This window comes from Phoca vitulina, unplaced genomic scaffold, assembly GCF_004348235.1.
Source record: "Phoca vitulina isolate PV1807 unplaced genomic scaffold, GSC_HSeal_1.0 scaffold19, whole genome shotgun sequence".
In the NCBI taxonomy this organism is placed as follows: domain Eukaryota; kingdom Metazoa; phylum Chordata; class Mammalia; order Carnivora; family Phocidae; genus Phoca; species Phoca vitulina.
The window spans coordinates 23,357,740-23,378,969 of NW_022589722.1; the positions used below are offsets into that span (position 1 = coordinate 23,357,740).

Consider the following 21,230-nt stretch of genomic DNA (forward strand, 5'->3'; position numbering starts at 1 on the left):
CCCGGTGTCCTTGTAAGCGGAGGAGGACAGGAACCACCAGGGCTGCGCGTGGAAGGCACCCGGCTGCAAACCAAGGACTTCCGGACTCCCAGGGAGTGAGAGTGACAGTCCTCTTGTCTAAGCCAGCCTGGGGGACTCCGAGCACGCCCTCGCCTGACCGTGGCTTGCCTGCCTGGCTGCTGTCTGGTTCGCCCCCCCTTGAATGTAAACCGCAGACTCTGGCTTCATCCAGACATGCGCCCCGCACCTAAGCAGTCTCCAGCACGCTCCCAGCATTTATACGTATTTAACGAACAAATACACTGAGTGAAAATAACCCAGCTGCTGCTTCTAGAGTCACCCACTCCCTTGCCCACGGCCTGCTGACTCCTTCTGTTTTATCTAACTCACTAGTCCATGTACCCACACCCCCCCAACACAGGAGTGGCACCTCACTGCAGACAGTATAAATTCCAAGATAATCTCTAGCTTCTAACCACCACCGAACAGTAGTGTAAACGAGGTGACAGGAGAAAATCTACCAAGTGCTGAAATCCCCAGCTTGTGTTGTATTCTTATCACCAATTTTCAGTCAATATGTAAAAACAAATAAGGTTAGGTTAAGGTGCTGGTTTTGGTTTGGTTTGGTTTTGGGTTTCCTGAGTGTGTGTTCAAAGGGTGGCATTGAAGACGGGGACAGAAACTCTCCTCACCCAACGGCAGCCCGCGCAGCCTGGGACTGATCCAGATCGCACGGCAGGCTGCAGAGGGGGCTCAGGGTGATGGACCAAGCCTGAAAGTGTCCCAGCGACCCCGTCTGGGGCCCACCCCTGCCCTCTCATTTCCTGGGCGGGTGGGGTGGGTGACAAGCCCGTGGCTCCTTTCTGAACAATTAAGGATTGCCCTCCTGCTCTCTAGGAAGACAGTGGAATCCGGGGCAGGCTCCCTTGAGCCAGGAGCTGAGGGACAGGGACAGTGCGGGGCTGTACCGGGCAAGGAACACCTGCAAGCTAGCCACTGATCTGGAACGAAAGAAAACACCTGAGCAAAGACATTGCATTCCAGTTCCTAGACCCCTGACCACACATCTTCTCCCCTCATGCCCAGCCCAGCCCCAAAGAACTCCCTTATCATTAGGAACATCCATCCACTCCAAAGCAGCCACTAGGATTCTGAAACTTTCTCTCCACAACAAAACTAAACTGTTGCAACTTGTTGCTACAATCCAGCATCTTCCCTGGGCGGCAGGAGCCACAGCAGAGCCCAAGTGGCCTGCCAGTGGCTTCTGGACATTTCTGAGACCGCCCCTGCCCATCATCCCCTGCTGCCTCCTACCCAGTCACAGAGCGGTCTCTCCGTAGGGCCACAGGGGCCATTTCCGCAGCCTCCCCGTGGACAGGACTCCTTGGAGCCTCCGCCCCTCGCTTCTTCCCAGAGTGTTTTCTGGCCCAGGCCTGTGAACTGCATGAGCCACTGTGGGGGGGGGGGGGGGGGGAAGTGGGGGGATGGCACTGCTGGAGATCTTCCTCCAATGAGCCCAGAAAGATCTCCCGGGTCCTCGTTCCTAAGCTGTCTCACCACTAAAAACAAAGTGCTCTTCCATCAACTCAAATTGGGCGCCTGAACTGCCATTTCCTCCTGGGCTCACCTGAGGGAAATGCTTTTTCCCTGAGTCTAGACTGGAGCCCCTTCAGGGCAGGGCCTGGGACATCTCACTCATCTACAGCCTCGTCTACATCCCAGCCACCGAGCAGTTTCTGCCCTAGAACTTAGGCTCAGGATGTATTTGCTGAATGAATTTCCAAAGAGTCACTAAAATCCATGGAACTTTTCTGGCAATGTAAATAATGGTTCTTCCCCTTTGTGGACCATGGCATAGCCATTAAAATAATAATTGTGGAGACTGTTGTGACACAGGACACTTTATGTTACAGTACTAAGTCGGGACCTGTACCGTATGCATGCCCGCGTGTGGACAGGGACCCCAGAGAGATGCAAGCAGTGGATGGGGTGAGGAGCTGATCTGCTTCTTATCAGCTTTGTTATTATACTGTTTGTGCTATAAACACCCCTCCCCCATTTTACTTGAAAAAGGAAACTAACTCCAGTAACAGTTACATCTCTCCCAACACTCCATGAACAGTCTCATCCCCAGTCCTTCAGCTGGGAACGGTATGCCGACCACACAACCAGAGGGCACAGGCAGAATGCCCAGCAGCCACCCAGAGGCTCAGGACCTGGGAGTGGAATCCTGCACTCTCACATTTCACAGGAAATGGCACAGGGACGTAGACCTTAATGGGCCACATGGGCTTCAGAGGGGGCTGAGAGTGGGACTGGGGCCTGGCACTGCTAGAGAGGAGAGGGAATCCTTTACCCCCTGAGCGACAATGCTCCCTGGACATTCCATACCACATCCCTACCTGCAATCAGCTTAGATGCCTCCTCCCGGAAGCCTTCCCAGAGCCCCCTAGGCCCTCTCCCCTGGGATGCCATCAGCTCCTGGAAACAAGGACCCCGCTTCCTTCTCCTTCACCTCCGTAGTCCCGGCACCCAGCCCAGTGCCCGGAATAGAGAGTAAACTCTGGGGAGTGATAACTGAATGACGACGGTCAGATAAGCAAATGAAGACAGAAAGAAAGAATGCATGTTTGCAAGTGGGCTGAGGTCAAGAAGAGCCCGCTAAGTCAGGATGGCAGTGAAGACCAGCCAGGGCCCAGCTAAGGGCAGGCAGCCACAGCAGCCAGGATTTACACTGCTCAGCCATGGTTTGTCACCTGCCCTCCCTGAGGACCAACCGCAGACATCTGAAGAATGGCCAGATGTGGTCAAAGGTGACGTCAGTAGCCAAGGCAACACTAGGGAACCGGCAACCTTGCTCTGAGTAGCCATCCGCACTATGGGATGGAGGCCCCATTCTGCAGCAGCCCAAAGCTCTGCTGCTTTCATTAATCTTTGGCCACCAGTGCAAGAGGAGGCCTTGGGGACCGGCCCAACCTCTCACTGTCAAGTGAGGAGACACAAGTTCAGGAGTGAAGGGCATCTACAAAATCACACAGGGGTCTGGAATCAGAGTGCCGGAATGTGAATACCTGCTCAGTCTCCTCATCTGTAGAATGGGCTAGAAGGTAAAAATTACATGAGATAATTCACGTAAAAGCACCAGCACTGTGCCTAGTACACAGCACATGCTCAACAAAATTAACTATTAGTACTGTTACTATCATTAGCACAGCTGGGACTTCAGCCCAGACATCCTGATTCCCAGGCCAATGCCCTCCCAACAGAGCCTCTTCCTTCCTTCCTTGCCCACCTTCCCCATCTTCCCTCTTCCCTGCCCAGGCAATTCTAGCCTCCGGGAGGCTGGCTCAAGATGCTCAGAAATCCCCAGTTACCCAGGGTTGCACAGGCCTGCCTCCTGTGATGAATCTCCCCCCCAACCCCCATGTCCCAACTTCCTGTCACAGGGTAAGACTCCTGAGGATGAAGATGGGCTCTCTGCCCTCCACCCCTACTGAAGCCCCACCAAGCCCAGCACAGTGAAAGCCATGCAGCAGGAGCCCAAGGAGTCTTTTGATGACTGAGATTCACCAAAGAAATTTGGGGTCAATACCCTCATACCCAGGAGCTGATCTTAAATATTAAAAACAGAAGAAAACTGGAAGCAGCTGGGTGGCTCAGTCAGTTAAGCGACTGACTCTTGACTTCAGCTCAGGTCTGGATCTCAGGGTCGTGGGTTCAAGGCCCCATGTTGGGCTCCAAGCTGAGTGTGGAGCATACTTTAAAAAAAAAAGAAAAGAAAAAAACTGTAAAATGACTCCCTGCCACCACTTTTCTTACCCCAGAGATCTCCAGACAAGTGCCTGACATGTGCGCTTTGTCAGATGGAGAGATGAGTAAACGGCATCCAAAAGCTCTGGCTGCCTGGGCATCCTCGTCCCCAGGCTTACAGGAAAGGCAGCAGTGAGCCCAAACACTTCATACAACTAGGAGCCGCCTCTGCGCCAGGCACCGGGTGAGAACCTAGGGATCTAGACTTGAACGAAGACCCCACCTCTCTGACCCCCAGGTCCTCTGACCTCCAGGTCCTCAGTCCAGTGGGTTCTAGCATCTTCTCCCCCATCCCAGACCAGTTGGATTAAGTCACCTAAATCAGTTCCAATGCGTGTCTTTGTTTATCAGACAGGAAGCTCCTTCTCCAGCCCAGTGACTTCATGCAAAACACAGGAAGTGTGGTGGCTTTGGAACACAGGCAGCTCTAAATAAAAGAGCCTCTAAGGCTCTGTAACAGCCTTCTTAAAAAATGCTTCATTAACGCAGCTCAGATCAGTGTGACAAGGTAAACTGTACCATGTGGTAAGAAGGATGCAAAGGTTGAGACCGTGACAAGCTCGGCATCCAATCCAGGAGACCTTCTGGCAGGTTCTTCGGGCATCCTCATCCCCACACTTTATCAAGGGACAGACTTCTTGGAGGCATTTAAAATCTTTAAAATCTGACCACGTACTTCCTCCCACCCGCAGAGGACGGATGATGTTGATGAGAACGTGAAAAAGGAGGAAGGAGGGGGGAGGAAAGAACTGGACCGCTTTCCGTATCTTTACATGTAAATTACAAGCCCCAGAAAAAGGAGGCATCTCCATGTTGCTGGCAGGGAAACGGAGGCGGTGGTCTAACAGTTAGCTAGAGAAAAGGCAACGGGCTGGTCCCAGCTCTGCCTGTTCCCAAAGCCCTTGTTTCGTTCCCTCTACCCAGGGGCTTCCGTATTGAAAATAGAGAAATCGATCTCCTCAGTCCTTACATGACTTAAATTACTAGAAACGAGGAGCGGCTGACAGACAGTGGAAAGCCAGTGTGGCCCTCTGAACGGCCCACCCTGCCGCCTGGCACCACCCCATGTGAAATATTGATTTTTGAGCTGTGGGAACTCTCAGCTGAAGGGGCCCTGTCCAACTGGAAGAAGTTCAGAGAAACCGAGAATACTTCCCACCCAATGTCTTCGACGTAGCGCCCCTCCCCCCAAAAAAGCAAAAGACGAAGGGTGTGGAAGAGTAGACTCTTGAGGAAAGATTAAAGGAGTTAAGTATGTGTTGCTTGGCTAAACAGTGCATAAAGGCCAAGAAAGGGAAGATAACACTTTAAAAACACTTTTAAATGAGGCCACGTGATTTTGAGAGAAAGGCTCTGGCACTGAGTGAAACCAGGAGCCCAAGCTTTCTACCAGCTCACTGAGGGAGCTCCTTCTCTAATGGGGGTGAAATTATCCCCAAGATCCCCTCCAGCTCACATATCCTGTAATTCTGAGTAAATTCGATAGGGAGGGTTTTTTACTGTTGTTCATTTTTCTTTTAAGGCAGGGCATCATTTAAAGCTACAGGCCACATGAAAGGGTAAAGTCTCGAAGATGCAAAGCTCCCAAAATGTGAATGTCTACAGAGATGGAGGTGAGAGGAACCTCCCCGCAAGAGGCCCCCTGCTCCTCTGGGTGGGACAGACTGTAAGGACCAGAAGGACCCAGGACCTCTGAGAGGCAGGGAGGAAGCAACGTGAGGGTGGTGAGGGTGGGGGAAGATAGGCTACACCTTCCACTTCCCCACAGGCCTCAGCCCAACCTGCCCCAGCAGGAAGCCACACCCTTCGGTGGCAACTTCCGGAAGCCCTGCAACCTCCCTCCAGCCCCAGTGGGAGGGATCCCCGTGGAGCACATGGAGATGAAGAGCCTCCGAAAGCCACTGAAGAGCGGCAGTCTGGCCCGGACACACTCCCAGAAAGGCCTCGCCCTCAGCCACAGGCCATCCAAGAGCTTCTTTGGGGTCCACCTGTGGGGGGCTGGGTTGCTGTGTCCCATTCTGGGTGCTGAATCACCTCAGGCTTGAGAAACTAGAGGGCAGAATGGGGCCCGAGAGATGCCAACGAGAGCCCACCTCAGTTGCTTTTTAAAGAGACACACATCAGGTGCAAAAGGGCAGCTCCCCTCCTGCTTCCCAAATATCTGGTGTCTTCACAGCATGAGGTTGGGAGCTGGGGACAGAGGAGAGGATTCCAGCCAGCATCCAGCCTTCACACCATCTGCCCATGTGGTGGCAGGCCCATTTTAGACCCAGGCTCATTTTGTGTACTCATGTGTGACTCATGCCATTCCTCCAGGAGGCCCAGAGGCTGCCTGGCAGGGACACAGACAGGCCTGCCCGAGACCCTGACGGGGTCTTTTGCTGGCTTCGCCACAGAAAAAAGGCCAACTCAGTGGTGAGCAGAGGTAGCAGCTTCTCCGGGACTCACATCATCCAAAGCTAAGACGGTCTTTCTTGAGAAGGCCATCAGGGCCCTCCAATTCAAAACACCCTTTTGATCATATTTTCTCAAGAATTTGGGCTTTTCCACTGTTATTAATACATTAAAAACCACAGGCCAGAAGTTAGAGGGGCAACTAGGGACAGAGGGGAAAGGGGCATGCTAGTGGCTGCAGGGACCCCAACTTTCAAAAAGAGAATCCAAGCAAATAAAGGTCCGGTTTGGCCCTATGATCAGAGTGGGCTCCCCAGGAAAGAACAGCATATGATCTGGAGCCAGGGGAATTGTGGGAAGCCTGGCAAAAGGGTATCCCGAAATACTTTCCAGATACACACTGCGGGCTTCCTTTTCTCATACAGCAAAGAAAAAGCAATCATCTATCATTTCCCAGAATATAAGGGAGTGGATCAGAATAGGCGTTTAAGGAGTTACTCTGGGGGCACCTGGGTGGCTCAGTCATTAAGCGTCTGCCTTCGGCTCAGGTCATGATCCCAGGGTCCTGGGATAGAGCCCCACATCGGGCTCCCTGCTCAGCAGGAAGCCTGCTTCTCCCTCTCCCACTCCCCCTGCTTGTGTTCCCTCTCTCGCTCTGTCTCTGTCAAATAAATAAATAAAATCTTTAAAAATAATAATAATAATAAGGATTTACTCTGGCAATATGTCGTCACAGGGAAGAAAACAGGACCCAAGGGCGCCTGGGTGGCTCAGTTGGTTAAGCGACTGCCTTCGGCTCAGGTCATGATCCTGGAGTCCCTGGATCGAGTCCCGCATCAGGCTCCCTGCTCGGCAGGGAGTCTGCTTCTCCCTCTGACCCTCCCCCCTCTCATGCTCTCTCTCTCATTCTCTCTCTCTCAAATAAATAAATAAAATTTAAAAAAAAAACAGGACCCAAAATGTTCCAGCCATGAGAGCAAGTCAGGCCATTTTTAAGACCCTTCCTTGCACACAAAAGGCACTCAATATGAAATTGGGAATCGAAAGCAATGCATTTTGAAGTTGAAACCTACAACACTGGCCAGAAGACCCCCTGGATTTGGACAACTAATAAACCTGAAAAGGCCATGTAGTGAAGAGTAATGCTCACCCCCACTCCTGCTTCCTGGGCCCCCTTCCCTTTCCGGAGGCAACCACAATTACCAGCATCTCATTATCTTTCCATGCAGAGTCCAGGCGACATACCCTGTTTTACAAAAAAGGGGAGCACCAAACATTCCTACTTGGCACCTAGTGTTTTCCATTGGCAACATGTCTTGCAGAGCACGCCCTATGAGGACTTACAGATCGGCCTCATTTTTCTAAGGGCTACACTGCAGGCTCCCCACTGTAGAGCTGTGTCATGATTTATCTGACCCTTTGGATGGGCAGTTTGCTTCTTTCCTGTCTTCTTCTATGACAGTGCTGTAAAGAATATCCTCAGACACTTCCTCTCGCATTATCTGAGTTTATCTGTGGGTTGAATTCCTAGAAATGAGGCAGAGGGACTATGCCCTGGCAGACACTGCCGAACTTCCTTTAACTTACACTCCCATCAGTGTAGGGCATGAGAGCGTGCCTTCACCACTGGGACATCTCGGAGAAATTAAAATTACTGTAGTTTCCAGTTTCCCAGGCACTCTTGTGTTTAACGGGTGGGCATGACGTCTCTGTAGGATGACAGGGCCCCTTCTATCGAAATCAAAATTTTCCCCCAACCAGAGCCAGAAGCCAGGTCTCCAGACCCTCGAGTCCTGTGCTCTTTCCATGTCACCCCTTTGGCTCTACCCTAGACCTCCTGGATCATAGGAAACCAGGTTTTAGAACTAAAACCGCAGTCTGCACACCTTCTGCCTGGGCCAGAGCCCTGAAACAAGGTTACTCAGCACAAGCTCATCACTGAGTGCATCCAAAAGCATCAGCAGATGCCCCACCCACCCACCCACCTGGGCCTCACAGTCCACAAGCACTCTACACACTCATGTACACACACAAACACCCCTTTTGAGAAAGCAGGATGAGCACTGTGCAGGAGCTGGGACCACCACCTACCCTTCCCTTCCCCGTTACCTCACCTGCCATTCACACATTTTCTTAAAAACTGACATAGCCACTGTGTATCAGGCCCTTTACACACCTTCCTTCTTTTAGTTCTCCCATCTAACCCTTCAGGGCAGGTACTCATTCCCACATTACAGAGGAGGGCCCTGTGGCTCCGGGAGGTGATGTGACTTGCCTAAGGTCATAAAGCTAATTAAGTGGCAGGGTCAGGATTCGAACTCTGCCTAGCTCCAAGGCTCACGACCCCACTCTTCCCAGCTCTAAGAATGGCATTCTGGAAGTCACAGGAGCACCACCACTTCCCAGGGGGCGGCCAGGGCTCCATTCCGTTGTCACCAGAGGACTTTAGCCCAGGAGTTCAGCACACCAAGGGTTAAGGCCGAGAGGCAGCGACTCTCTGGGGCTGCACAAAGGGAAAATGCACTTCCTGCCCCTGCGGGCAGAGATGCTGTTTTATGCTCAGCAAATTAGGACGTTTGTTTAATTAAGACGACACACAGATTTTGTTATTCTAAATATTTTTGGAACATGATGCTTGGGAGGAAGCTGTCAAGGCATGGATTTTTTTTTTCCCCCTATGCTTTGGGTTTCTTTCTCCCCCTTCAAGGGAAGGGTAAGGCCAGGCTCAGAGGAAAACAACAGCCAACCCCTCCCCTCCTTTTGAAATAAAGATGTCAAGCTGGTAAGGGCTGTCTTAAGTACTTTATTGAAGGATTAGAGAAGAGGAAGTGAAGAAAGCAGAGCAAGCCTGGTTTCTAGCAATACCCTAGCAGGCTACACAACAATGCCGCATTTTCTGAGCGCGCTTTTCTCCTTCTCAAAAGCTAACAGATCCTCGTTTTGTTTTTTCTGGAGCAAGAACAGGCAAAAGGCAGCCTGTGATTAACATGCGTCCTTCATCCTGCAAGAGGGAAGTTGTCCCATCTCCAACCCCTTAGGTTAAAAGATTTAAAAATTTTTTAAAAATGTAAAAACCAGAGAGCCGGGACCCTGATCCTCTCTTCCCTCTACCCTCCTGTGCCCTTCAGGCAAAGCAGCCCCACGGAATGCACCTCTGGAGCGGAGCTGTCCTTACCTGCACAGAGCCTGCCAAGCCAGACACCTCGATCTGCCCACAGGCACTGCTGCGGCTTGCTGAGTGTGAAAAGCAGAGCTCTTCGGGGTCCCCCACAGCCAAGTGGGGGGCACAGTGACTCAAGTTACACGACACAATCTCTTGATTGCTCAGTTATGCACTAAATGAGGCCTCACTTTCCAACACTGAAGGCTAGCCTCAGTTTCCCAGACCTGTAGTGTGCCCCTCCTTCCAAGGCAGCTTCCCTCCAGATCCCCCCTTGCTCCAGACATAAGTGGTGGCCCCTCTCGGAATTCGTCGTCTCTGGTGCTTGGGATACTCCTCACAGGCTGCCTCTGTATTTCAATCATTCAAACACTATTTCCCCCCGGGGGGGGGGGGGGGGATTGGGAACTCCTGGAGGGCAGAGGCCTCTGGGATCTCGGCAGAGTGGGCTGGCTCTTCTTCTCCAGTCTCCATGACTCACCGTACCTTTCTGAGCACCATGTCATCTTGGCCTCACAGTAGAGTCATCTGCAGATTTGTCTCAGCATTCCCTAAGTGCCCGAGGGCTGGGGCCAGGTCTTACTCAACCTCACACCCCCCCACCACCTGGCAGAATCCCTGGCACAGAGCAGTTAAATATTTGCTTAATTACACATCTATGTACCCTCCCCCTGCACCTCGCAGCCTTGTATATAAATTGACTGATACTAATCGAGTGATTGTCTAAACAGGCCTTAAAGCAGCCTCCTTCCTTACCAAAAGGGGAATAAACCTCCAGGTGAGGTTATCAGGTAGGTCTCAGGGGCGTCAAAAATGGCCACAGTGTTGCAGGAAGGAGCTAAGGCTCTCTTCCCCTTCAACAGTTACTCAACAGTTACTTTGAAATCCTCTTAAACCCAGAAAAGGATGCAGTGAACCGAGGAGTTGTTGGGCCTCTCAAATGCCCAGCGGAGAGAGGCCGCCGGTCTCCAGGACCTGCCAGGACCTGGGACTTCCCGGGAACCCTACTCCCCACACCGGCTGGGTGGGGCCACAGACAGCAGCCGGGCCCTCACCGTGCCCCCGCCTCAAGGCAGCCGGCAACCCTGTCCTGGAGGGTACTGCGTTTTATAAACGACTGGGCTCCCTGCAGGGATAAGGGAGTGCAGTCCTGCCCCGGACGTGGCCCCAAGACATGACGGAGTGAGGCCCCCCGGCCCAGAGAAGCGGGGGAGGCAGGGTAACAACCCCGGATCTAGCCCAACCGGACGATGCAACGGCGCAGGCCTGGTCCTAAAGCAGCAGGGCCCAGCTCCCCCCCCGCCGGCGTGGGGCGGCCCCAGGTGCGGTGGAATCAGGTGCGCTCCGGCCCGCGCAGATGACTGCGGGCATTCCTGGGCCTTCCTCCCCCGGGTAGCGGAAGTCAGAAGTCCACGGCTGAGGGGCTGTCGGGGGGGGGGGGGTGAGTCCTTCCTGCCTCGCCCGGCACCCTCCGGGTCCCGGTTCCCCACGCACCCACTGCACCTCGCCCCGTCGCCCTCCTCCGCCCAGCCGATCGCAGCCGGGCGAATGAGGAAGTCGCGAGCAGAGGGCGGAAACTGAGCCGAGTGCAATGTCTGCAGCAGGACCGTCCGATTCTGACTCAGGCGGACGCCCTGACAGCTGCCAAACGGTCCCCGCCTGCCCGTTACCCACGCGAAAACGCCTGGAAACTTTCAAAGGAGCCGCTGCCCCGAGCCCCCCACCTCACGCTCACTCGGTCGGGTCCCAGGGACAGCGGCTCCCCGGAAGGGGTTAAAAAGTTTGCCCAACTTGGGCACTTGGCGAGGCGAGGGCGGGGCGCGTGCCCCGGCAGCAGGGGGAGGTCGAGGCTCCCGGTGCCCCGCCGGGGAAGTGCGCCGGGCAGGGGGAGGGGCGGAAGGTTTCCGGGGAGCGCCGGCCCCGAAGCCTTCGCCTGCTCCCGAGGCCTCGCCTCCAGCGGCGCCCTCCCCGAGCGTCGCGCAGGGGGTCCCCCGGCCCCTCCCGGAAGGATGCGGTGCCCCAGCCCGGCCCCGCGGTGTTCGCGCCCGCCCGCGCCGGTCGCCGGCCGCGCCGAGGCCGAGAACCACACGTCGGGCCGCTCGCCCCAGACGCCGCGCGTCCCGTCGCCACCGCCCCCACCCGGGGCGGGACCGGCCGGTGGGGCTCGCTCACCTGAACCTGGATCTGCGCCGGGGAACGGGCGCTGCTTCTCCCGAGAGGGCTTTCTCGAACGCTTGTGCGACCGCGGGGTGGGGCGAGCGCGCGAGGCGGGAGCTGCAGCAGGTCAGTCTCGCTCAGCCTTCCGTGCCCTGCCCGGGAACCGCGGTGATCTGCGCGCCTCACCGCACCCAGCTCAGCTCCTCGCCGCCTTCCCGCCCCGCCCTTGCAGCCGCCCGCCTATTCCAGCCCGGCGCCGGCTCGGGGGCGGACCCTGGAGGGACGACACCGCCCACCCGGACCGCCTCGCCCGCTCCAGCCCGTCCCCGCTCTTGATGGACAGACACCTTGGCCTGTGGGAAGGGGACGGGCGGAACCTCTGGGTCCGGCGGAGTGGGTATTCATCCTACCCCCCCGCCCCCACCTCCACACGCTCCACCTTCCTCTGCGCTTCCTAGGCGGGAGCCCCGCCCCCGTAGGGCGGGCCCGACGAACAGCTAGGTTCCAGGGGGAGGATTGACACAGAGAGAGTCCAATCAGGAGGAGGAGGAGGAGGCTAGCAGAGGGCTCCGGCCAGGATTTTTGTGCATTGCCGAGGCCGGGCGAGGCCGGGCGGGAGCCGGCTGGGAAGGTCTGGGGCTCTGACACCCCGCCCCTCGAGCTGTTTTCCCGGTCCCATGTCATCCTACCAGAAGAGCAGATATTAAGTACCATATATGGGAAAAGTGCTATTTTACATAATTATGATGGCCTGTGGGGGCGGGCATGGATTCAGCCCCGGATCCGGTGTGGGCGCCCTGAGTTCGATTCCTGACCCTCTCTTTAGAATGGGCGCGCCGCGGTCTTCCAGCTTCCAGACCTTTCCTCAGACGGGTTCCTGGGGTGCACTTCCAAGCCTCTTCACCTGCACGGGATTAATTCGCACACTTCCCTTCAGATATTTGTTACCAGTGTTTCTTGGGTGTTCTTCTTTTCGGATAGGCAAAGAGTCACTCTTTTTGGTTACTTCCCACTACACGAGGATAAAAACTTTTTTTATTAAAAAAATTTTTTTAGGGACGCCTGGCTGGCTCAGTCCGTAGAGCATGAGACTCTTGATCTAGGGGTTGAGTTCAAGACCCAGTTTGGACGGAGAGCCTACTAAAAAAATTGTTTTTGTTTTTTTTTAAAGATTTTATTTATTTATTTGACAGAGAGAGACATAGCGAGAGCAGGAACACAAGCAGGGGGAGTGGGAGAGGGAGAAGCAGGCTTCCCGCAGAGCAGGGAGCCCGATGTGGGGCTCGATCCCAGGACCCTGGGATCATGACCTGAGCCGAAGGCAGACGCTTAACGACTGAACCACCCAGGCACCCTAAAAAAATTGCTTTTAATTTAAAAAAAAAAATGTTTTACATTTCTCTTTTAATCCATCTGGAATTTAGTTTGGTTGTGGAGTGAGGGAGAAATCTAATACAATTTTCCCAGTAGGCAGTTGTCCATTCCTTATTCATCACCTTTCCAACTTATATATGCTCAGACCTGCTTCTGAGTTGTATCCATTGACCCTTCTGTGTGTTCCTGTGCTATTTCCAAAATACTTTAATGATGGTAGCTTTATAATACATTTTATATCTAGGAGGGCAAATTTCTCATGACACTTTTCTTTTGGAATGTTCATACTATCATGACTAAACTATAACTTCAGGAAAAAATGTATGATGTAAAAGCAAAAGAGCACTGGAAAAAAAAAAATTGCAACCCTAAGAATTACTACCAACAATATACAAAGAGCTCTTCTCAGTCATTAAGAAAAACCCCAAGTACTCCAAAATAAAAATGGACCAAAAAAGGAACGGACAATAAAGAAGAAACATAAATGGCTAATAATTATGGAAAAAAAATTAGCCATTAGAAATGCAAACAAAGAAATGCAAACAAAATATCATGAGATGCCATTTTTCACCTAACAAATTAAAAAAAAAAAAATTAATAGGGGCGCCTGGGTGGCTCAGCCGTTAAGTGTCTGCCTTCGGCTCAGGTCATGATCCCAGGGTCCTGGGATATCGCCCCACATCAGGCTCCCTGCTCAGCGGGAAGCCTGCTTCTCCCTCTCCCACGCCCCCTGCTTGTGTTCCTGCTCTCTCTCTCTCTCTGTGTCAAAATATTAAATAAATAATTTTTAAATTAATAAAAGAATAAAAATGCCCAGTGTTAGCCAGGTTTAGAGATACAGGTAAGAAAGTAAATTGATCAATTCTCTCTGAGAATTCACCATAAAAAAAATAATTGGAGGGGCACCTGGGAGACTCAGTCATTAAGCATCTGCCTTCGGCTCAGGTACCTGATCCCAGGATCCTGGGATCGAGCCCTGCATCGGGCTCCCTGCCCAGCGGGAAGCCTGCTTCTCCCTCTCCCACTCCCCCTGCTTGTGTCCCTTCTTCACTCTGTCTCTCTTTGTCAAATAAATAAATAAAATCTTTTTAAATAATAATAATAATAATTGGAAAAGTGAACAGAGAGTGGTTTAAAAGTGGTTAAATAATGTTATTTCAACATTATTTAGAGTCACTAAATCTTAGAAATAATTGTATAATATAAGAGATTGATTGAATAAATGTTGATACATCCATATGTTTCAGAAATACCCAAAAAGTCACTAAAATTTTATTTAGATTTGTATTTACGATTTAAAATATACTAAGTAAAGAAAAGCAAATTATAAAATGCTATTATAGCAGGATTTCATTTATTTTTGTGCAGTGTTGTGTGTCTATCTGGGGGGGGTGTGTGTGTGCATGTGTGTATGTCTCAGAGAGACAAAATGGAGTTTAAAAAGGATTATATTAAAGTGTAAATAAGGTTTATGTCTTGGTAGAAGGATTGTGACTGATTTTTTTCTTTTGCTTATCTGTGTTTCTAACACAAATATCACTTGCATAATTTGATCAAAAGTAGAAGAAAATTACTCACTTCGATGTCACCTCTTCTAAAATGTCTTCCCTGACCCTGCAGGCCAGTTAGGTGCCTGTCCTTTGTACAATCACATCACCTTTCCCTTATCTCTCTCACTGCACACTAGATTTTAATCCTCCATCCCCTGGCTGTTTCCCCTGCCCAGGCTGGGGGCTGCCTGAGGACACATAGGGGTTGTGCTTTCTTTGTCTCTATGGACCTGGAACTAACACAAGGCCTGGCATAAAATGGTGCTTAGTAAATACTTGAGCAGGACTCAGCATCTATTTCCTTATCTGTAAAATGGGTATAATCACTGGGTCTTTCTTAGCCCCAAGGACTGTTGAAAAGAACACAGGAGACCCAGACCTCAAGTTGTTCTCTAAACTGCTACGTAGGGGTACCTGAGTGATGAAGCATCTGACTCTAGATTTCAGCTCAGGTCATGATCTCAGGGTCATGAGACTGAGCCCCGCATCAGGCTCCATGCTTGCTGTAGAGCCTGCTTAAGATTCGATCTCTCCCTCTCCCTCTGCCCCTCCCAACCTCCCTCTCTAAAAAAATGAAATCAATAAACAGCTAAGTAGCATGCACTTACCATAGAGCATTATTGATAATGTTCATTTCCACTTTCCTCATATCCCCAGCCTCCTGGCTCCACCCTGTCCTCGGAACTGAGGTTGCTAAGAAGATGGAAGACCTCTGTTGGCGAGGCCCTCAATTCTCTCCTCCCCATCCACTAGCCGAGATGCTTCCCTAACTCTGGAAACCCTGGTAACCCCTCCTGTATGTCCCAAGAACCAAGAACCTGTATCCTTGATAGTGTCTACTCTTGAAAAATTTTAGGAAAATATTTCATCTATTTTGTCTGAGAATTAGAATACCGCCACAATATCGCAACTATTAACAACCCTTGCTGTTTCCTTCAAATCTGTAGACACACCCACACATACTGAATAAAATTGAGAGGTCCAGGGGCGCTTGGGTGGCTCAGTCAGTTAAGCGTCTGCCTTCGGCTCGGGTCATGATCCCAGGGTCCGGGAATCAAGCCCTGCATCGGGCTCCCTGCTTGGCGGAGAGCCTGCTTCTCCCTCTCCCGCTCCCCTTGCTTGTGTTCCCTCTCTCACTGTCTCTCTCTCTGTCAAATAAATAAATAAAATCTTTTAAAAAAAAATTGAGAGGTCCACATATATACATGGTCACCTGATACATTACAAAGGTGACACTGAAATCAGTGAAGAAAAGACGGTCTTTTTGTTTTTTTTTTAAAGATTTTATTCATTTGAGACACAGAGATACAGAGAGAGATCTGAGAGAGCATGAGCTGGGGGAGAGACAGAGGGAGAGGGAGAAGCAGGCTCCCTGCTGAGCTAGGAGCCCGACGTGGGGCTCGATCCCAGGACTCTGAGATCATGACCTGAGCCGAAGGCAGATGCCTAACCATCTGAGCCACCCAGGCGCCCCAAGATGGTCTTTTTAATAAATGGTGCTAGGTCAGTTGCATATCTACATGTGGAACCGTGAATCTTCACCCCTACCCTCACACCATTTATGGAAATAGTTCAGGATGGATCAGAGTCCTAAATATGAAAAGCAGACAACAAAACTTCTAGAAGTAAGCATAGGAGAATTTCTCCATGACCTTGAAATAGGCAAAAATTTCCTAAGACACAAAAAGTATAAACTATAAGAAAAGACTGTCAAATTCAACTTAATTAAAATTAAGAACTTCTGTTCATCAAAAGACACATTTAAGAGAGTGAAAAATTGGGGTGCCTGGGTGACTCAGTTGGTTAAGCGACTGCCGTCGGTTCAGGTCATGATCCTGGGGTCCTGGGATTGAGCCCCGCATTGGGCTCCCTGCTCTGTGGGGGAGCCTGCTTCTCCCTCTCCCTCTGCCTGCTGCTCCCCCTGCTCGTGCTTTCTCTCTCTCTGTCAAATAAATAAAATCTTTTTTAAAAATTAAATAAATAAATAAGAGTGAAAAATCAAACCACAGACTGGGAGAAAATAATCACAATACGTATATATCAAAGGACCTGTATTCCGAATTTATCAAGAACATCTATGTTAAGAAAAAGACATGGGTACCTGGGTGGCTCAGTCAGTTAAGTGTCTGCCTTCGGCTCAGGTCATGATCCCCGGATCCTGGGATCGAGCCCCCCATCACATTCTCTGCTCAGCTGAGAGCCTGCTTCTCCCTCTCTCTCTGGCTGCTGCTCTGCCTACTTGTGCTCTCTCTCTTTCTGTCAAATAAATAAATAAAATCTTAAAAAAAAGAAAAAGAAAAAGACGAGGTGCCTGGTGGACTCACTTGGTAGAACATGTGACTCTTGATCTTGGGGTTGTGAGTTCAAGCCCCACACTGGGCGTAGAGTTCACTTAAAAAAAAAAGAAGAAGAAGAAAGAGAAGACAGACAATTTTTTTTTAATGGGCAAAGATTTGTATATGGGCACTTATAAAAGAGGGTATCTAATTACCCAGGAAGCAATAAAAAGGTGCTAAACATCATTAGTTATCACAGAATGCAAATTAAAACCACAACGAGATAGCACTATCCCCAACCAGCATGATTAAAAGTAAGATACAAAATGTTGGCAAGAATGGGAGCTACTGGAACTCTCATAAATGGCTTGTGGGAGTGAGTATAAGTTTCTACAATCACTTTGGGAAAGTGTTTGGTCGTGTCTACTAAAGTTGAATATACATGTGTACCCTATGATCCAGCAAGTCTACTCTTAAGTATATACCCAACAGAAGTGAGTGCTTAGGCCCAACCAAAGTATGTACAAAAATGTTCATAGCAGGGGTGCCTGGGTGGCTCAGTCGGTTAAGCATCTGCCTTCAGCTGAGGTCAGGATCTCAAGGTCCTGGGATCAAGCCCCACATTGGGCTCCCTGCTTTGTGAGGAGCCTGCTTCTCCCTCTCCCTCTGCCATTCCCCCTGCTTGTGCTCTCTCTCTCCCTCTTTCTGTCAAATAAATAAATAAATAATCTTAAAAAAAAAATGTTCATAGCATGGGGCGCCTGGGTGGCTCAGTTGGTTAAGCGACTGCCTTCAGCTCAGGTCATGATCCTGGAGTCCTGGGATCGAGTCCCGCATCGGACTCCCTGCTCAGCAGGGAGTCTGCTTCTCCCTCTGACCCTCCTCCCTCTCATGCTCTCTCTCTATCATTCTCTCTCTCAATAAATAAATAAAAATCTTTAAAAAAAAAAAAAATGTTCATAGCAGCTTAAAATAGTCAAAAACCAGAAGGAGAAAAGTGTTCAATGGTAAAAAGAGTATATGGAGTATGTTCATACAATGGACTAACACACAGAAAGAAAAAAGAACAAAGTAGAGTTAACATGTAAAGAAATATGAAAATGCGGGGCACCTGGGTCAGTCAGTTAAGCACCTACCTTCGGCTCAAGTCACGATCCCAGGATCCTGGGATTGAGTCCCATGTCAGGCTCCCTGCTCAGTGGGGAGTGTCTTCTCCCCCTGCTTGTGTGCTCTCTCTCTCTGACAAATAAATAAATAAAATCTTTAAAAAAAAAAAAAAAACGAAGATGTAAATGTCCGTGAACTGATAAATCAATGAACAAAATGTGGCGTCATCATACAATGGAATATTAGTCAGCTATAAAAAGGAATGAAGTTCTGACACCTGCTACAACACGGGTGAGCCTTAAATACACTATGCTGAGTGAAAGCAGCCAGTCACAAAAGAGCGCATATTGTATAATTTCATGTATATGAAATGTCCAGGATAGGTAAATCTATAGAGACAGAAAACAGATCAGTGGTTGTCAAAAGCTGGGGAGAGGAAGAAATGAGAAGTTACTGCTAATGGCTAGGAGGGTTGGGTTTCTCGGGGCATTTTGTTTGTTTGTTTGTTTTTTTCTTTGTTTTTTTGAGGCAATGAAAATGTTCCGCAATTGGATTGTGGTGATGGTAGCACACTCTGTGACTATGCTAAAAACCTACTGAATTGTATACTTTAAAGAGTTGGGGTTTGGGGTGCCTGGGTGGCTCAGATGGTTAAGCGTCTGCCTTTGGCTCAGGTCATGATCCCAGGGTCCTGGGATCGAGCCCCGCATCGAGCTCCCTGTTCAGTGGGGAGCCTGCTTCTCCCTCTCCCTCTGCATGTTCTCTCTCTCTCTCTCTCTCTCTGTATCTCTGTGTCTCAAATGAATAAATAAAATCTTTAAAAAAATAAAGAGTTGGGGTTTTTTGCTGGTTTTTTTTTAGACAGAGAGAGCCAGCAGGGGAGGAGCAGAGGGCGAGGGAGATCATCTCCAACAGACTCTACACTGAGCACGGAGCCCAACACGGGGCTGTATCCCAGAACCCTGAGGTCATGACCTGAGCTGAAACCCGGAGTCGGATGCTGAACTGACTGAGCCACCCAGGTGCCCCTGAATTGTATACTTTATTTATTTATATATTTGTTTGTTTTTAAGTAGGCTCCATGCCCAACGCGGGGCTTGAACTCACAGCCCTGAGACCAGGAGTCACAGGCTCTACCAGCTGAACCAGCCAGCCTCCCTCTCCCCCTCTCTTTTTTTATTTATTTTTAAAAAGATTTTATTTATGTATTTGACATAGAGAGACACAGCGAGAGAGGGAACACAAGCAGGGGGAGTGGGAGAGGGAGAAGCAGGCTTCCTGCTGAGCAGGGAGCCCGATGCAGGGCTCGATCCCAGGACCCTGGGATCATGACCTGAGCCAAAGGCAGACGCTTAACGACTGAGCCACCCAGGTGCCCCAGCCCCCTCTCTTTTTTTAAATTGTATACTTTAGGGGCGCCTGGGTGGCTCAGTCGTTAAGCGTCTGCCTTTGGCTCAAGTCATGGTTGGGATTGAGCCCCACATCAGGCTCCCCACTCCGCGGGAAGCCTGCTTCCTCTTCTCCCACTCCCCCTGTTTGTGTTCCCTCTCTCGCAGTGTCTCTCTGTCAAATTAATTAATTAATTAATTATATACTTTAAAAGGATAAACTTTATGGTATGTGACATATCTCAATTAAGCTGTTGTTTTGTTTTTAAAGATTTTATTTATTCATTTGAGACAGAGAGATACAGAGAGAGAGAGCATGAGCATGGAGAGAGGCAGAGGGAGAAGGAGAAGCAGGCTCCCCGCTGAGCCAGGAGCCCGATGTGGGGCTCGATGTGGGGCTCGATGTGGGGCTCGATGTGGGGCTTGATCCCAGGACCCTGGGATCATGACCTGAGCCGAAGGCAGATGCTTAACCATCTGAGCCACCCAGGCGCCCCTGTTTTGTTGTTTTTAATGAATGAATCTCACAGACATACTGTTGAGTAAGAGTTTAGATACAAAAAAAAAAAAAAAAGTAGCTACCATATGAGTCCATTTATGTGAAGTTCTAAAACAGGCAAAATCAGTCTCTGGTGACAGAAGCCAGAAAGGAGTTTCCCTCTGAAGAGAGTTTGTGAATGGGAGGGGCCCACGGGAGCCTTCTGGAGTACTGGAATGTTCTACATCTTGATCTGGTGGGTGGTTACTCCAGGTCTACACATGTAAAATTTATTGATTTGTGCACTTAAGACTTGTGTACTATGCTGACTATAAATTATACTTCAGTGAAAAGGAAAGTAATAAAATAAAATTGGAGCAAAATATAAATAATTGGTAAAGATGGATAAAGAGTTTGAGAGTCCTTTGTACTATTTTTGCAATGTTCTGTAAGTTTTTTTAAATTCTTTTTCTTTTTCTTTTTTTTAAGTAAGCTGATGCCCAGCGTGGCGCTTAAGTCAGGACTTGAACTCACAATCCTGAGATTAAGACCTAAGCTGAGATCAAGAGGCAGACGCTTAACCGACTGAGCCACCCAGGCCCCCCTCTATAAGTTTTTTAATTATACAAAATAAAAAGTTACAAATAACATAAAGAAAGAATTATGATTTGAATGATACTCTATATACGGTTTTGTATTCCTGCTAATTATTTTTCTCTGCAACATCTTGGGAGCTCACCCACCTATAAACATACTTTGGATTTCCCTGACTTAAAAACAAACCAGAGGGGCGCCTGGGTGGCTCAGTCGGTGAAGTGTCTGCCTTTGGCTCAGGTTATGATTCCAGGGTCCTGGGATCGAGCCCCGAATTGGGCTCCCTATTCAGCAGGGAGCCTGCTTCTCCCTCACTTCCCCGCCTGTGCTCTCTCTCGCTATCTGTCTCTCTCTCTCTCTCTCAAATAAATAAAATCATAAATAAATAAATAAATACCAGAAAATGGACTATTACCTAAAATATACAAAGAACTCTTAAAGCTCAACAATAATAGAATGACAAGATTAAAAAATGGGCCAAAGACCTTGTCACCTCACCAAAGAAGAAACACAGATGGCAAACAAATATATGAAAAATGCCACCACGTCATCAGAGCAATGCAGGTTAAAATGAGGTATTACTACACACCTATTAGAATGGCCAAAATCCAGAACACTCAAAAGACCAAATGCTGGCAAACATGTGGAGCAACAGGAACGCTCATTGATTGCTGGCGGGAATGCAAAGCTACTTTGGAAGACAGCTTTTGGCAGTTTCTTACAAAACTAAACGTACTCTTACCATACGATCCAGCAATTGCGCTCCTTGGTATTTACCTAAAGGAGCTGGAAACTTACATCCACACAAAAACCTGCACACAGATGTTTACAGCAGCTTTATTCATAATTGCCAAAACCTGAAAATAACCAAGATGTAGGTGAACAGGAAAAGAGACTATGGCACATCCAGACAAGGGAATATTGCTCATCACTAAAAAGAAA

General features: G+C 49.7%; 1 protein-coding gene across 3 annotated transcripts in view; it reads right to left on the reverse strand.

Moving 5' to 3' along the window:
• The window catches only part of MYH9 (myosin heavy chain 9), a 90,668-nt gene extending 78,890 nt beyond the window's left edge, over window positions 1–11,778 (reverse strand). The window contains exon 1 of one of the 3 annotated variants that reach the window (XM_032416169.1): window positions 11,537–11,778. The gene's annotated coding sequence lies outside the window, so the exon portion shown is untranslated. The remainder of the gene's footprint in view (window positions 1–11,536) is intronic. The other 2 variants (XM_032416170.1, XM_032416171.1) reach the window with 2 other exon arrangements.
• Window positions 11,779–21,230: the final 9,452 nt, after the last annotated feature.